The sequence below is a fragment of the Monodelphis domestica genome, chromosome 2 (genome assembly GCF_027887165.1).
Source record: "Monodelphis domestica isolate mMonDom1 chromosome 2, mMonDom1.pri, whole genome shotgun sequence".
NCBI lineage: Eukaryota > Metazoa > Chordata > Mammalia > Didelphimorphia > Didelphidae > Monodelphis > Monodelphis domestica.
Window position 1 is genome coordinate 509,146,826 of NC_077228.1, and position 16,366 is coordinate 509,163,191.

General features: G+C 38.6%; 1 pseudogene; it reads left to right on the forward strand.

The window, feature by feature from the left end:
* The first annotated feature begins 9,495 nt into the window (after positions 1 to 9,495).
* Positions 9,496 to 11,731, forward strand: LOC100011561 (heat shock protein HSP 90-alpha-like; annotated as a pseudogene).
* Positions 11,732 to 16,366: the final 4,635 nt, after the last annotated feature.

The following is a 16,366-nucleotide window of genomic DNA, read 5'->3' on the forward strand; positions in this document are numbered from 1 at the left end:
GACTTGGAATCTTATCTTTTTTTTTTTAACCCATAACCTTCTGTAGTAGAATCAATACTGTGTGTTGGTTCCAAGGCAGAAGAGCAGTAAGGGCTGGGCCCTGGGGGTTATGTGACTATCTGGGGCCAGATTTGAACCCAGAATGTCCCATCTCTAGGCCTGGCTCTCCATCCACTGAACCATCCAGCTGCCCCCATCGTACAAGTTTTTGATAATAGACAGTGAGGAAACTCCATGCCGATAAGACACTGAGACAGTAAATTATTGATAAAACTGAATTCACTTTCCATCTCGTGCTCTGCTCAATCATTTATGGTCGAGTATGACTCATGATGTTATCTGTAGGCTCAGCTTTAAGATGATTTCCCTCTAAGATGCCATCCCTGTGTTTTTTATGAAGGTAATTCTTTTCGTCTTTGCTGCAAGAGAGCTTGCTGGTAGGCGATTATCCCAGATTGGGCAGGGTGGGGATGGGGAGGAGAGAGGAGGATTCCTTCTGATCCTAAGAGGCATTTAGTAAATCTTGGCTGGCCCAGTGTGGGAAGGGATATATGCAGAAATGAAAGTGGCATAAAAACAAATCTAACCAAACAAACGTTTCTTTGATCCTGTGGCTATTCCTCAATGAAGGTGCACATCCTGAAGAACAAACCCGCAGAAATGCGACTAAATCACTTTAAATTCTCTCTTCTGGATCACTAAAATTACAGGTGACCCAGAGGGCGATGGAAACACATGGGGTGTGAGTAAGCCTCCCCTTACTTACAATTTGCAATGGAAAAAACGACTCAGCTTAAATTGCCAAGAAAGGATCATGTGGGAGACACGCTAGAAGAAGTTATCAATGAAATGTGTCCAGAGAAGGAGGTGGTGGGTGCCTTTGTTAAGAACAAAGGGCCCTGGATTGACAGCCCAAGTACTCCACTGACACCCCCCTAGTGCTGAGACCTCCAAGACAAGCATAAGATTTAAATCAATGTCCAATACTCCAAGGTTTATATCTTGTTAAGTTTGTTAATAACCACGAATTAAAGGAAGAAAAAGGTAATTATCTAACAAAATAAGACCACATAAATTCTCTCGCCTCTCCCAAAAAGCTGCTTCAGCCAGCCAGGATCACAAGAAGAGAGAGCGAAAGGCGGGAGGCCACCCAAAATTTATATCCTCTCTGCGATAGCACCAACCCTGAGAAGGAGCATGGGATGCTGAGAATTGTAGTTCTAGGGTTCAAATTGTAATTACACACAAGGTTTTTGAAGCTTTGGGGGGCCATGAGCCCCTCTGGCAGTCTAGTGAAAAACTCTGGACCCCTTCTCAGGGTGTCTTTAAATGCATAAGATAAACTACAAAAGAAATCAATCATATTGAAATAAAGATGTAATTTCTCCCCATGTATGTTCAATGAACTCCCTGAAATCTATCTATGGACCCTTTGCTCAGAAGGAAGGCACCTTGGGGCAGCTGGGTAGCTCAGTGGATTGAGAACCAGGCCTAGGTTCAAATCTGGCCTCAGATACTTCCAGCTATGTGACCCTGGGTAAGTCACTTCACCCCCATTGCCCAGCCCTTACCACTCTTCTGCCTTAGAATCAATACACAGTATTGATTCCAAGATGGAAGGTAAGGGTTTTTATAAATAATAAAATTAAATTAAAAAAAAAAGAAGGAAGGCACCTAACATGTTGGTTAGACTCTGGAAGAATTAAAGAAGAGCATGGATGAGAGTGGATGACAACTTGTTGAGGATTTTTCAGGGAATATTCCAAGTGAGCTAGTGGTTAGACTACAGCCACAGAGGTCTCTTCCTTTGAATTGCATTCAATGGGACCGTATGAATGGGTGGCAATCTATACTCTGGAGGAAATACCCACTTTGAAGAAATCAGAAATCCATTGAGATGCTGAAGTAGAAATCAACCCTATAAGGCACATTCTTTCCAAAAAGTGATGGGAGAATTGAAAAAAAAAAGACTTCAAACTCGAGACCAAATAATGACTGGCTTTGGTTTTGCTCTTTGGCCCCCATGTGTTAATTACTTCATGAAAGTTTCATGTGAGCTGAAATTAATCTATTTTTTGGTTCTGCTCAATTAATGCTTAATATCAAGGAAGCTAGAAAATCTCCCGTGATTGAAGAACTTTGCATCAAGAGAAGATCTATTAATTCATTAGGATTTGAGTTCCTTGGACATTTTGAGGGCATCTATTATGTTCATTTCAATTTTGAAAGCTCTTGTCGTCTCTTCTGACTTGTTTAAAATACCAACTTCTATCTGGGTACCCAATTTAAAAGAGAGGAGCCCTTGCAAGCCAGCTCACCTGTCCTCTCACTTCTAACACGTTTCCATTTTCCATTAAGCACTCCTACAAGGAAGCCTTTTCTGACTGGCCAGCTCAGTGTGCTCCCTCTCTGCCTGCCTCGATTACCTTATTTCACATATACTTAAAGCTTCCCAAGGCAAAGACCCCTGACCCTATCAGTAATTTATCAGAAGAATAAATGTTTATTGAATAATGGATTGTTTTTTATGATTATCTGTGACTAATTTGTATCAACCAACACTTGTTAAATGCTACATGTAAGCTCTGGGACTAGATACTGGGTATAGACAAAAGAGCAATGGTTCCTATCCTCAAGGAGCTTGCAGACTATCAAGGGGAAGGGGCAGGATTATAGCACATACACCCATAAATTCATTAATAGGTAAGGAGGAGAGACAATCTCCTGACACTGGGCAGGTCAAAAGGATAAAGGGGAAAGCTTTAGCCGGGGGAAATACCTGAGCTGAGTCTTGAAGGAAGCTAAGGTTCTACTAGGTCAAGTTGGAGAGGGAATGCATTCTAGGAAGAGAGAACAGTCTGTGCAAAGGTTTTGAGCTGGAAGATGGAATATCAGAGTTAAGTGGAGTAAGCCAAGTTGGCTGTAATATCATGTTCATGAAGGGAAAGAATATGAAATAAGACTCTGAAGGTCAATTAGAGTCAGATAATTCTAAGCAAAAGAGTTTGTATTTTATCCTAGAGGTAACGAGAAGCAACCAAAAGATTTTTTTTTTTTTGCACAGGGGTGTGCTCTAGTGAGATCTGTACCTTAGATTATTTTGGAAGCTGTGTTGGTACAGTGCCTGGCATCTGATGGGCACTTAATAATATTTGTTGATTGATTGATTGATTGATTATATGGAGAGTGGATAGGTGGAGAAAAAGATTAGAAGTAGGGAGACCATTTAGGAATTTATTACAGTAATCCTGGAGAGAGAAAGAAGTAATGAGCATCTGAACTAGGATAATACCATGTGAGCAGAGAGAAAAGGATGATGTGAGCAATACTATGGAGATCATTTAACTTTCAAACCTGCCAAGCGGAGTTCTCTGGGTTGTTTGTGTTGAGTGTATAGTAAAACTATGATGTGTTTGCAAAAAACTCTCAATGAAAAATATGCTTTGTAAACACCATGAAGGTCCTCAAGGGACTCAAACAGCTGGGATGATTGCTCAGAAAACAATTTCCATAGTACTGAGCAAACATGGAATCCCAGAATTTGGTTGGATTTAGAGACCATCTAGACCAAGGGTTCTTAATCCTTTCTGTTGGTGGATCCCTTGGGCAAGCTGATGAAACCTAGAGACTCCTTCTCAGAACCATATTTGTTGTCTACATTCAGGGATATCCTGGTTAATGTTTAACAACTGACTCTCAGAAAAAAGAAATGTGCCAAGAGCAGATTTAATTTGCATTATTAACATTTTCTCCATCACTTTTTAAAGTCTAGACAATCCTTTTTTTAGCATTTGGCAATCTCCATGATGTAAATACTCGCCTGAAAATGTAATAATACTGGTCTTAGCTAACTATCACACATCCTGCCTATGTTCATAATTGGGAGAAATGCTCAATTTCAGTTGGGAGTTAAGTGAAAATAAGAATATACATTTTCCCCATTTAAGCTCATAGGGCCCCTAAACTCTATCTGTGGACTGCTGGTGGGTCTGTGGACCCCAAATTAAGAGGCTCTGACCTAATCTAACCTTCCACCTAATGCAGAAATCAGCACCCCTGATAGTTGGCTATCTAGTCTGTACTAAGATATTTCTTCTGCCAAAGAGCTCATTACCAAATGAGGCCATCCATTCCATTATTGGATAGCCAAAGATATTGAAGCTTCTTTCTTATGTTGAGTAAACATATGCCTCCCTGTCATTTCTGCCTATTGGTCCTAATTTTGTCCTCTGGCGTTACTTGGAATTAGTCTAACCTTTGCATACAATAGCCCTTCACATACTTGAAGAGATAATGATGGAGTCTTCTTTTAGTTTTGGTTTTCCCAAGCTAAGTATCCCTAGTTCTTTAATGGTGACTAATTTGCCCTTGTGGTCACATCTGTGAACATTGCTCTAAAGCTCCTCTGTGGTGGATGTTGGGGACTAATAACCTGGGGCCAGAAAAGTGATCAGTCTCTGATAGCCATTCCCCATTATTCAGGCTGCTCTGTGGAAAGCTTGCTGCCATCCTAGGGAGAGAAAGGATGAGCCAATGCACAATGTATTTCTCAAGGTGGGGTTTATTGAGAGTCAAAGTACAATTAATTGGTTCTCTAGTCCTCTCAGGAGCTCCCCAGTAAAAGATGGATTCTGGTCTAAGCCTGTAGCATGTGTTCCATGCTAGTGGTCAACAGAGCTCCAGAAGGTGCACTGTGATCAGCTGATAGGGACAATGGGACTCTGGTACATTAGTTTAAAATTTAGGAAGCCCATTCCTGATGTCTGATTCATTTCCCTGTCTTAAGAGCTGATGTTTGGGGATCATAAGACAGGAATTGTTTAATATGGGATGCCCAGACTCAGGCCTGAAATACCTAACCTTTGTGAGTTCCTCCTGTAGCTATATGCCCAAGCCTAAGGAATCCACATTTGCAAGCAGGTGACCATTATCAAAACATCCCTCACCAGAGATGGGAAGTCCTGGGTTCAAATTTGGCCTTAGACACTTCCTAGTTATGTGACCCTGGGTGAGTCACTTAACCCCCATTGCTTAGCCCTTGCCTTAGAACCAATACAAAGTATGGATTCTAAGACAGAAGGTATGGGTTAAAAAAAAAACATCCTTCACCCTTTGGGAGTGAGATACCAGGAAAAGAAAGTTTTGCCTTCATTAACATCTCTCAGTTCCCCATGCAATATGTTGTCAGGCTTACTGCTTTACTTGCAGTGGTCCCCACTTTCTCCACTCTTCCCCATATAAGAAACCCATCTAATACATAATACAATTCCTTCCTTCATCTTTCCCCTTGACCAATGCAATATTTGACAAAGGTGGTGAGCTACTTTCCTGCCATGTTGCTAAGCATCAGAAGAATAGATAACAACTGGCCTAGAGAGCTAGACCCACAATGAGAACTGCAGAGAACTGTTTTCAGATACCTCATTTTCTCTTCCTTGATTAGAGAAGTTCTTCCGGCAGTACCCCTTCTTTATAAACCCATCCCAAGGATTTGTAGGAAAAATTATGTCCACATATCCAAAGACAAATGACAAATTTACTTGAGTATTTTGTCTGGTAAAGAGAGATGAGCACAAAGTAAATATTGGAGGTACATAACTTTCTGCTTCCCTACTTGTCTCCCTGAGCTACCTACCCAGGAAAACTTGAGAGAGGGGCTGTAGGTAAACCAAAATTCAAATTGATCTCTGACATTGCTGAGGTCTGTTTCAGTACTGGACAGAACCCATCAACTTCAGCCTTTCTGAGTCAATATTAGGTCACCTTAATCAGATTATAAAATATCTTCAGAACTGGAAAGGACTTCAGAAACCTAACACCTTCATTTTACAAGTAAGGAAACACAGAACCAGACAGGTTAAATGATTTGCCCAAGGTCCCATAGTTAGTGGGTAAGCCTCAGAGGTAAGGATTTGAATTCGGGTCTTCTGCCTCCATGATCAGTATTTCTTTCTCTTCCCTGTGGGTGCCTATTAGATTTAGGAATTTTATTCTGTCGAGGTAGGGGGTTCTCTTTTCTGAATCAACTCTTATTGCCTCTACTGAGATGGAAGACACAGTATAGGTTGGAAATAAAAAATCCTGAGAAGAACAAGAAGAGACAGCCTCTAGCCAAGATAAATTTGTGATTTCTTTGACTCAAGCCCTAGCGTTGGCCAAATAGGCTTGATGTACAAAAATTATGCTTGATGTAGGGAAAAAACTTTAAATTAATTAGAGCTATCCAAAAATGGAATGGACTGCTTTGGGATATGCTTGCTGGGTCAAACAAAACCCAGGACTATGCTATGCTAGATGGATTCAGACATCTTCCCCACTTCCCTTTGTTCCGGGAGATTTTGAGTGCTGGGGGTTTCTGTCCATGGTGCTGAATACTCTCCTGTAACAATCTATTTTTCACCTGCCTCCCTGGATAGTGTCCAATCTCACACTTTACCCTGGGCCTGCATAATTGTTTCAAAAATGCTGATGAATGGATGAAAGCAATGGGGGGAGGGATGCAGTATCTCAGCTATCTCCAAATGATTCTGCTGAAAAAGCAGAGTTTCACCTCAGCTGGATCTCTGGTCCCCAGACAGTCAATTAACCACTGCAACAGCTTATGCAGCCTAATGAAGCCCATTCAGGGCTGTGACTTTAATGGAAAAAAGCAGATTGTGAAGTAGCATATGTTTGGGGGAAGAAGGACATCCTAGATTGGAAAAATAGTATGAGCAGAGGCACAGAGGGCAGAAGGAGCGTAATGCATTTACTGTCCTGTCAAGAGGTTGGCCTGACCAGAATAAAAGGTTTATGTTGAGGGAATAATGTCCATAATTCAGGCTTCTTTTTGCTATTACTGACTCAATTGCTTGTTGGATATAAGAGTGGACTGAGCCAGAGCAGGCATTCAGGTCCATTTAGGTTTGATGCATTAGGAAACGGGGAGCCACTGTAGGTCTTTGAATGGGGGAGTGACGGAATGAAAGCCTTGTTAAAGGAAGAGTGTTTGTTTGGCAGCTGTTTGCAGGGTAGGTTAAGGGCATAATTTTCAAACTATGGCTTTTCCCAAAAATGTAATTTTTAAAAGTGGTTTGTGGAATATAATTACAGTATCTAGACTTTTTCCTCTCCAAAGGGAAACACAAGATATGGATTTAAAAGCCAAATGGCTGAAAACTTTCTGAATGAAAAACTTCATAGATAAGTAATTTTCTCCAGGGGGAAGAAATGCTTTAAAATGTCTTCATTATCTGTATAAGAGATGGTATTCTAGAATGGAGAGATAGCTGGCCTCTGAGTTGGGAAAATTCGGGTTTTAAGTCCCATCTCTAACACACACACTCTGGCCATGAGCAAGCTGTGTAACCTTTTTCTCCTTCAGTTTTCTTTTCTGTAAAATGAGGATAATAAAAGCCCCTACAAAATGAAATGGGTAGAACCAAGAGAACATTATATATAGCTACAGAATTGTTTGAGAAATAACTTGTGAATGTCCACCTCCCCTCCAGAGAAAGAACTGATAAACAGAAACATGAAAGACATAGTTTATATATATGTTTTTTCCCAAGTGATGCCTTCTTTTCTAGTGCAGAGCAGGGGTGGGGGGAGGGAGAGAGATGTTGCTAGCCAACAAACAAATTAATTAATATAGATAAATAATTAGATGATAGATAGATAGATAGATAGATAGATAGATAGATAGATAGATAGATAGATAGATAAAAGCACCTATTTCACAGGATGGTGATCAAATGAGAGTTTCTATAAAGCACTAAGATTTTAATCATCATTATTATTATCATCCTTTGGTTTATTTTTGTGTCTATAGTGTATATAGCTATATATGCACCTTTTGGCTCCCTTGGTAGTGTGAAATTGGAAACTGTTACCCTAAAAATTATGATTCTGGGAATCGTAATTTTTAGGGTAACAGTTTCCAATTTCACAATAGAATGTAAGATATTTGAAAGCAGAGACAGACTGGTTCATTCTTTGTGTTTCCAGTGCTTGGCATATAGTAGGTGCTTAATAAATGCATGTTGCTTGCTTGTTTGTCTGATCAAAGTTATCAGATTTCATAGAAGAGGCGGATTGGGCACCATAGTCACTCCTGTTGTCATTAATAAGGAAGCTGTAAAAAGGTCCTTTTATTCGTGTGTGTGTGTGTGTGTGTGTGTGTGTGTGTGTGTGTGTATTCACACGTGTGCTCATGAACAAGATGGGATTACGGACCTCCTTGTGCTATCTAAGAGTCACTCAGCTGTGGCTCTACTCTATTCAAAGGACTCTTATACTTGTGGGGTGTTTTCCATTTGTAAAATTTAAAAATTTGTTACCCTAAAAAAGAACTACATTTCCTGGGAGTCCACTGACTTCCTGTCATTACTCACTTCCTGTAGACAAGAGATATTAGGTGGGGACAAAGAGGGTCCTGCCTCTTGACTTCCTGTCCTGAGCTTGGTGGTGGTAAGGCAGGCATTTGAACTGGCTGATCAGCCATGGACACATGGTCTTTATTTTGTATCCTCTTTATTCCTTGATTTCTAATGATTATTAATAAATCTCCTAAAATATAATATTTTTATTATTGAGATTTAATTTTAATTTTTACATTTTTGGCAACCAAAAGCGATGAGAAAAACTCAGTTCTTTTAAGATAGCCTAGATACATTTTTTAAGCCATGTTTCTCTTACCAAGGCTTTTCACCCCCACCCACCCACCCATCCACCCTCACAAACTCCAAACTCTCTTTGGAGCTGCTGCCCTTTTCTTTCCCTGCTTTTTGCCAGTTGCTCTCCCTAATGGCCAGACTATTTGGGGGGGGGGCTCTTCTTGAAGCCATGTTCCTCAGTTCCTCCCTGCTGCCTCTAGCAATCCTCCTCCTGATCTCTAGCTCTGTTCCTACTACTGCTTCTGAATCAGTCTCCACTCCAGCCCTAACCCCGGCCCAGACTATTATTGTGTTCTTGCCGGGCTGCTGGTAGCTGCTGCTGAGAAGCTAGGAATACTTGGACCCACTCTCTTGGAAGCTGGTAAAAACGGGGGTGTGCTTTCCTTAGGCAACAATTAGCCTCTTAACTCCCTCTCCACGTGGCTGGGAAAACATAGTGCTCCCTAGCATTTTTCCTCATGGGGGAAAGGGAAGGGAAGAAGTTTTTACTCTTCCAAACAGGAAGTAAGTTATAAGCATGACGCATTCTATGAAAGAGCAGTGCATTACCTATCTCAAACAGCTTCCAGTTTTAGGATGTTTTTTCTTTCTACCACTGGTCTTTTAAATTATCTTGCCTGAGATTCAGGGGAGGAAATTCATCTCCCTACAACCCTTTTCCATTTGGGCCTGCCCAGTCTCTACGATTCATCCAGTTTGGGATTTCTCAAACCCATGTTCCCCCTCACTATGGAGAATCCCAGAGTACTGACAAAAGGAACCTGAAGGATAGAGAAGGGAACTGTAAAGAGACCGGAGAGGCCAGTTTGCTCTTCATCTTGCTGCCATCAGAAGCCTTTGAGTTACCACACTCTCTGCCAAGATGCCTGAGGAAACACAGACACAGGACCAACCTATGGAGGAAGAGGAAGTGGAGACTTTTGCCTTTCAGGCAGAAGTCGCTCAATTGATGTCTTTAATAATTAATATGTTCTATTCTAATAAAGAGATCCTTTTGAGAGAGCTAATTTCAAATTCATCTGATGCTTTGGACAAAATCAGATATGAGAGTTTGATGTATCCAAGTAAACTAGATTCTGGGAAAGAGCTAAACATTAGTATCGTTCCAAACAAAGATGATTGCACCCTTACCATTGTGGATACTGGTATTGGAATGACCAAAGCTGATTTGATCAACAATCTTGGTACAATAGCAAAGTCTGGAACCAAGGCTTTTATGGAAGCATTATAGGCTGGTGCAGATATCTCCATGATTGGTCAGTTTGGTATTGGTTTTTACTCTGCCTATCTGGTTGCTGAGAAAGTGACCATTATTACTAAACATAACGATGATGAGCAGATGCCTGGGAGTCTTTGGCAGGAGGATCATTCATTGTTAGGGCTGATATAGATGAACCTATGGGTTGGAGAACAAAGGTAATTCTGCATCTGAAAGAGGACCAAACTGAGTACTTGGAGGAAAGAAGAATAAAGGAAATTGTGGAGAAGCACTCTCAATTCATTGTCTATCCAATTATACTTTTTGTGGAAAAAGAATGGGATAAAGAAGTCAGTGATGATGAAGCAGAGGAAGAAGAAGAGAAACAGGAGAAGGAAAAAGAAGAAAAAGAGTCTGAGTATAAACCAGAGATAGAAGATGTTGGGTTCAATGAAGAAGAAGAAAAGAAAGATGGTGATAGGAAGAAAAAGAAGAAAATTAAAGAAAAATCTATTGATCAAGAAGAGCTTAACAAAATCAAACCAATTTGGACCAGAAATCCTGATAATATTACTAATGAAGAATACGGAGAATTCTATGAGAGTTTGACAAATGACTGGGAAGATCATTTAGCTGTGAAACACTTCTCAGTGGGAGGACAGTTGGAATTCCAAGCCCTTCTCTTTGTACCATGACATGCCCCCTTTGACTTATTTGAGAATAGAAAGAAAAAGAATAACATCAAATTGTATGTGTGCAGGGTTTTCATCATGGATAACTGTGAAGAGCTGATCCCTGAATATCTGAATTTCATTAGAGGAGTGGTGGACTGTGAAGATTTCATGGGAAATTCTGCAGCAAAGCAAGATTCTGAAAGTGATTAAGAAGAACTTGGTTAAAAAGTTCTTGGAATTCTTCACTGAACTGGCAGAGGATAAAAAAAATTACAAAATGTTTTATAAGCAGTTTTCTAAAAACATTAAGCTTGGAATATATGAAGACTCCCAGAACCGAAAGAAACTTTCAGAATTGCTGAGATAACTATACTTCTGCTTCTGGTGATGAGATGGTTTCTCTTAAGGACTATTGCACAAGGATGAAGGAGAACCAGAAGCATATCTTTTATATCACTGGTGAAACCAAGGACCAAGTGGCTAATTCAGCATTTGTTGAATGTCTTTGGAAGCATGGTTTAGAAGTAATATATATGATTGAACCTATTGATGAGTACTGTGTGCAACAGCTAAAGGAGTTTGAAGGCAAGACCTTAGTGTCTGTTACCAAAGAGGGTTTGGAACTCCTAAAAGATGAAGATGAAAAAAAGAAACAGGAGGAGAAAAAGGCAAGGTTTGAAAACCTCTGCAAAATTATGAAAGATATCCTTGAAAATAAAGTTGAAAAGGTAGTTGTGTCAAATCGATTGGTTACTTCCCCATGATGCATTGTCACAAGCACATACGGCTGGACAGCAAATATGGAAAGAATTATGAAGGCTCAGGCACTAAGAGACAACTCAACAATTGTTTACATGGCAGCAAAGAAACACTTGGAGATAAACCCTGACCATTCCATTATTGAAACTCTAAGGCAAAAGGCAGAGGCTGACAAAAAGATAAATCAGTGAAGGATCTGGTCATCTTGTTGTATGAGACTGCACTGCTGTCTTCTGGGTTCAGTTTGGAAGATCCCCAGACACATGCCAATCGGATCTACAGAATGATCAAACTGGGTCTTGGAATTGATGAAGATGATTCAACAACTGAAGAAACCAATGCAATTATAACTGAGGAAATGCCACCTCTTGAAGGAGATGATAACACATCGCATATGGAAGTAGATTAAAGCATTCCAATTCATGGAGCAAAAGCATGTTTCCTAGACTTGTATGAATAAGTTATTTTGTATAAGGTGTTAAGAGAAAATATTTGATGTCTTCATTCCCACTGATGCATATTTTCAGATATGTTCTCTTTACTTTTGTTAAATCACTTTTTAACAAAATGTATGGCATGAACATGCTGTTTAAGGGGAATTTTGTTTCTTTTCCCTTCTATGAATAATCAATACTGTGATACCTTAGACAATACAAGCAAGAACTAGTAATCATTGTAGTTTATTTTGGTTTTATTTTAGGGAGTGAGAAATGATATCTTTAATATGTCCAGAAATTGTAATCCTAATGTTAGCTTACTAACATTCTTGTGGTCTGATAACAGTATGTAGCTATCAGCTGAATAATGGAATTGAATAACTCCTTGGTCTCTAAAATACACTGTTGAGGTATCTTAAAATGTTTATAAAACTGTCTTTCTTTTATATACTTAAAAGAATTGAATTGCATTCTATTCTACCAATTTATGCATGTATAAACTGGAAGTCTAGGAAATAAAAGTGTTAACACACACAAAAAAAGAGACCAGAGGTGAAAATTTTAAGGCTTTTCAGACTCCATTGTTTTATGAAAGTCTCTGTATTTTATTGTATTTTGTTGATTGTCTACTTTATGATTTAATTTTGTTGTTTTAAGTTCATATATTAATCTGATCAATACTGTTACACTGAATCATTTTAACCTACTGAGTTTTAACTATTAGATATATTCTGTTACCTTTCCCCTATGGCTACTGAACAAAATATTGTAAAAGTCCATAAACAGTTTTTTTTTCCATTTTTCATTTGTTAATTGTCACATAGATGATGGTTGGACTCAACCTGGCTAACAACATTTAGAGAATTTATTAAGCTAAGAATTTAATTGTAATGTTAAGGGGCCTTCAGAAATAATTTTAATTAACTGGTGGTTTCTGAATGGATGCTTTTAAAAATATTTATATTATAAAGAATATTGTATTAAAGGTAGAGCAACAAAGAAATGTTCCTACCAAGGTGTTTCTATGAAGCAGGAAGCCAAAAAAAGAGCCCCTGCAAAACTCTTCCATTTAATTTACTTCCACCAGAACAATCTAGATTTCTTGGTGATGTTCTAGACCCAAATAAGTTTTACTTTGTTTAAAAATATATTTGCCGAGGTTAAAAGATTTGCGACGTCTATAAAAATTGTGACAAATATCCATCAGTTCACAGGGTTTTTTTTTCAGACAGCAATTTATATGAAATATGATATGATTTGTTTGCTATTGTAAGCAACTGGGCTATTGTGAATTTTGGAGACTTTGGTACTTCTTTGAATGTGCATTATCTACTATATTACTGTTTTATTCTGAAAAGCATTTGTACTTACACAGTGGTTAAGTTCAAAAGGAAATTGATCTCACAAAGGTGAGAAACCTTTGTATTTTACCTCTCCTTGGCTGACACAGTGTGTCACTGATTGTAAGCTATATATTTTTTATTTTTAAAACTCTTTATTTATTATTGTTTTTCCTTACATGTGCAATATAGTATCTAAGTTTTATTTTTTCTCTCCCTTTTGTATTTGAAGCACATGTCAATAGTATTGAGATTTTTCTTTAATTTTTTTATTTTGCAGTAATATAAATTTAAAATGCATTTGTTCTAATATTAATGCATACCCCAAAAGCTTTAGACTAAAAAATGATGCCATTGATTGTTTTTTTTAAAAATTATTGTACTTTACTTAATGATTTTGTCTGATTCCAAGAGAAGGGAATACAAAAAGAGCCATTGCACAGTGCCAAAGAAGCATAAAGTTAAACTGCATAGTGCCAATCAAGCACAAGTTCAAAGAGACCAACCAATCCCTATGGGATTGATGAAAATTTTTAGCCAAGACAAGAGGACTTGAACTTGTTTGGGGTTCAAGGTTGTGCCTGTTTAACATGTGTTAAAGGCAGATCTTCCTTGTCCCACATTCTACCAAGTATCTCAAATTTTGCTCCTACCTGGTTCCTATAATCTAGTCCCTTTTCTGTCTTTCATGGTGTGGCAAACTTTCTATAGTCCTGGCTACTGATTGGGTAAGTGCATAATTGCTTAAATAATTTTAATTGGGCCCTGATTCAAGGACCTGTTATAAGTTTATTTTTCCTTTCCTTAGAATTTTTACACATAAGACTTTGATATTCTATATTTCATCAACAAATTATTTTCTCAAATTTCTCAAATTATTTTGATTTTTTTGATTTTTTAAAATTTCTCTTGCCAATTGATTAATATACCTCATAACTCAGCCATGCATTCCTAAGTGATCCCTATGTTTTTCAATACCCTCTTCAGGGGGAGGAATGTATTATTATTATTCTAAATTGAAAAGTTTAAATTCTTTTTGAGAGTAATTTTAGGATAAGAAACACACTACCTCTCCAAATCCAGAAAGTGAACTGTTTGGAGAAGGCACCATTAAGATGCCTGCACAGACCACATGCTGCACCAGAAGATCCAGAGTGAATTTGGGGATGTGGTGATTTGAACTGTGTGGGGTTGAATGTATTTGTTTTCTATGTATGCTTTTAGACCAAAGGGGAAGGCCCCCAACTGACTTTTTGTCAATGCACCTAGCAATTATTGGTTTTGTTCTCTTTTTCCTCCTATCCTCAAATTATTGTAATTTCATAGCTGGTGTGTTTACAAGACCCACTGGAGACACTAGTCTTCTGTGGGTCTCAGGGGGGAATGTATAAATGGAAATTTTGCACACTAGACTTCCCAGCTCACCTCAGTGGTAGGGAGACTGGGAGCAGGCAGCAGTGGCTTTTAGGAGGAGCAAAGGCACAAACCACAGTAGCTTGCGAACGGCAGCAGCAGCGGGCAGAGCAGCAGCGGCTGCAATGCTGTCAAAGCAGGCAAGCGGGCAGGGTGTCCAGCAAAAAACTGAATAGCTTAACTGAAACTCTTAAAAATATTCGAGAATTCTATCCCTTTGTGGAAAGCCAAATTGTGGGTTTTTTAATTAATATTCTATAACTAAGTATTATATTTTATAAAGTTTTATTAATAATAAGTAAAGTAAAATAACTAACTAAATCCAGCCTGGTCATGAGAGAAGAGGAAAAGAAAGAGGAAGGAGCTACAGAAGTTATAAAACAATAATGTGAAGATACAACCGTGGAGGTGCAGGAGAGATTAAAGGAAAAGGATTCTAGGTAATATAGAAAGGAATTTTGGGTAGTTTTTAGTGTTCAAGTTTTTAGAGGTTTAGTGTAGTTTTTAGGGGTTCAAAAATTTCCAACTATACAGCAAGTCACTTAACCCCCATTGCCTAGTCCTTACCACTCTTTCACCTTAGAACCAATACACAGTAGTGATTCTAAGATAGAAGGTATTTTTAAAAATATAAATAATTTTAAAAATGCAAAACAAACATTTAATCAAAAAAGTAAATATGTAGGGACATGAGGAAGAAATAGTTTCTCTCTTCCCTCCTGACTGTTGAATCTAGATCATGGGATAATATATCTGTTAAGCAATTTTTAAAAATTGTCCCTGACCAAAAAAAAAAAAAGTGCTTTGTCAAGTCAACAAGCATGCGTGAAGCTCATGAATCACCTACCATCAATCATTGTGCTAAGCTCTGGAGATACAGAGACAAAAATACTTCCTGCCTTCAAGGAGCTTACAATTTAAGGGAGTAAAATGTTGTTCAGTCTTTGTTTTGAAGAGGACCAATGTCATCACAAGTGATGTCTTGCCTGTGAGTTGCATTTAAGGGAGGCAGAGTTGTACAAAATCCTCGGCCTCACTCTCTCTTCCAAAGTCATCAAAATCCAGTGAGCTGAGAAAAGTTAAGATTACTGTCAGTGGCCTGGAATGTAGCTGTTGGCATCTTCAATGTATGAAGGTTAAATTGGGGGGGGGGGGTAGGAATTTAAACAAAAAGTGCACAGTTTATTAAACATGAAACACTTCATTTATTATTAGGAAATGTGGATAGGAAAAAGGAAGGAGGAAAGTGAAAGTAATCTTACAATAGTTTGTAACTATACCCCAGATCCCAATCCTAACTAAATTTCTCTAAAAAAAACCCTAAATCTATCTGCCTCAGAGGGCAGTATTATTAGGATTAATTAAGCCATTGGGCTAATGAGGACCATTTGTAGTAATTGGGATCTTATCCGCTAAGGACATGGTAAGGAATAGTGGGTAAGGTTTCTTTAAGGCCAGACAGAATCTTGGGAAGGTTGTCTGTTGGAATTCAGTCAGTTGGTTTTTTTTTCCCAACTGCCAACAGTCTCCTGGAAGTTGTTTTTTTTTTTCCCTAGGAGGAGTGTTAGTGTTTCTGTTTCCTGGAAAATTGAAAAAACCCAGTGACAGGTGAAGGAGGAGAACAGGTTAGAGTTTCTGGAATAAGTTTGTAGGGGAATCAACAGATAAGAGAAAGAGAGAGACTATTTTTCCTCCATGTGGCTGCTGAGAGGGTCAAACCATTTTGAGGCATGCTTAGGCCAGAAAGCCTAGCTAGGCCTGGAAGGGCTGGCAATGGGCAGAGAAAGTGAATAACTGAACTTATTTAAAGCTGAAAGAGATCTAAGGAGACAGTAAACTTACTTATACAACTGAGAGGATTAGTAATTAGCATAGCTTATTTGGTATAGAC